Raw genomic sequence first — 2466 nt, 5'->3', positions numbered from 1 at the left:
AAACTGGTGGGCTGTCGTTATTAAAAAAAATTCATAATAGCTCCCAAATTTGATACAAAGTTGTCTTCTAGGTTAAATGCAAATAAATAGTAATTTTAATCATTGTATTTTTACGGAAATGCCTGATTTGCAAGCTTTAATGAAGCTATTATTAAATACGATGAGAGAAAAATCTAGTTCCAATGTCTGATGATATTGTTCACTGGCCCGCTGGTAGCTGATTACATTAACTTAAAAACTACTTAAAACCAGTTTTCCTGTGTTTATGAGTCAAAATATATTTTACTTTACAATTCAGTATATTGATGTAAAGTTACTAATATGAAAAGATACAAAAAATTCAGCAAATCATACGAAACTTTAGAGATCTAAAACATGGATACTGATTGTTTATTAGCAAGCAAGCGAGGGCATCTTGACAGGTAGAAGTTTGGAATCTACAGTAAATTTGCGATGGAATTATTTCAGATTACAGTAAATCGCTCCACTAAAGGAGAAAAAATTTCCCGCTGCTACATTCATACAGTGATCAATGAAACGTGCATTTATGTGTATTTACCAAATATTGGCTTGTTGACATCAGAGAAAATCCATTAAAAAAGAATTTTTACTCCATACCTTATATATACCAACTAAGCCACAGCACAATACTGATTCCCTTAAAAGCCTTTGATTACTTCCGTGTAGTTTATGCACCGCGTGACGGGTAAGTGGTGTTTGAACCTACGAATGACAGCTAAATCTTTAGATTTTGGTAGGGTCCTTTAGGATTACATACAGTTAAGTGATACCAGACAAAGCATAAGGATTAAAATGTAACACTGGTTTATAGGCTACAAATGAATACAGAAGTTTAAATTGTGTTCAGAAGCCGGAATGTCTCAGATTATATCGAAGTTGGACATGCAATAAAGAAGGAAGTGCAGTTAGACAAGTATTACATATAGAAGGAGCAGGACGAAGGTTGGTAATAAGGCCTTGAAAATCATGGTGATTCAGGCAGAAAGAGCACAAGACAGGGGTGAATGAACAGAAATCATTTAAAGTCACGTAAATAGAAAACTATGTGTAAGGATATTGACTGGCTTTGAAGTGAGGCATGATGTAAATTCCTCCTTTCGATATGTCTCAGTTAGCAGCTGAGTTTAAGACCCACTCGTTGTTATGTTTCTATCACAACATGAAATAAGGTGAACGATATAGCCTACTAAACGGTTACAAGGTCACTGGTTTACCAGTGCCATATAAAAGATATTTGATATCTAAAACCCTGGAAAGGAAATTTAAGACATTAGAAAAGTTCTGCAAAGTCTGGGATGCTTAAAAGCTTTAGGTTTACGAATGACGTTTAATTCTTGAGACATGGGAACGAATATCGTCTAATAGGTTGAACTCAATATATATATATATATATATATATATATATATATATATATATATATATATATATATATATATATATATATATATATATGGGAAAATAAGAAAAACCGAGGAAAGATGGAGAGTGTAGCTTTGTGAAAACATATGAAGAATGGAGAGAGTGAGAGCTCTGGTAAGAAAACTCAAACGTAAAAGCTAACTTTTGATCTATGAGTGTTCATTACAGCTAATTGTTAAGGAAGACCAAGCCAAAAGTTCAGGATATGAAAATAGAGGAATTTCGGATGCAATTAAACCACAGATATCAAGACAATTAATAGTAAATTTCGCTTAAGATCGCCAGTCCCTGCGATAGTTAGGTATTTAGCTCCAGTCCTTGCGTCACTTCCATCAAGTCAGCCCCAGCCCGGGTCCTGCCCCAGCCTAAAGGACAGTCAACTTTGTCGGGGTTTAACCGGCCCCAGCATGGGTGTTCCTGCGTTCTCCCAGGCTCCGGGGGTAGCGAAATAGTCCACGTTTTTTTCTTTTTTGTGGGGATGCTCTGATAGGTGACATTGGACGGTTGCCGGTTAAAATGAGGCGATGTGCAGTGGAGGGTAGCCAGGTACATATTATCTTTCATACATTTACATGCATACACACGTACAACAGTGCTGCAATGTATGTAAAAATTCATACAAAACGCACACATTATATATTATATATATGTGTGTATATATAATATATATATATATATATATATATATATATATATATATATATATATATATATATATATATATATATATATATATATCAACCCAGAAATAGTAATCTTTTAGCTCCGAGCCTATGTGAAGTGAAATTCCTCGCTTGTGCATTTTAGTCTACAAATTTAAGTTTTTTGGCCCGCTTTCGTTTGCAGATTCCCTCTGGTTTAAACCTGAATCAGCGTGGATAGTAAAAACGTCATATGAAATTTCGAGGCTGCCGTAAAATGTTTGAAACAGGGGAGAATATTCATGGAGGGGTAGGCCTACGGTTAGTGCGGTCAATGCGTACCGCGACCAGTCTCCGTATATTCTAGAGTTCTGCTATAAAAGG

The sequence above is a fragment of the Macrobrachium rosenbergii genome, chromosome 48, assembly GCF_040412425.1.
Source record: "Macrobrachium rosenbergii isolate ZJJX-2024 chromosome 48, ASM4041242v1, whole genome shotgun sequence".
Taxonomy (NCBI): Eukaryota; Metazoa; Arthropoda; class Malacostraca; order Decapoda; family Palaemonidae; genus Macrobrachium; species Macrobrachium rosenbergii.
The sequence above is the reverse complement of the archived record's forward strand: the minus strand, read 5'-3'. Positions refer to the sequence as shown.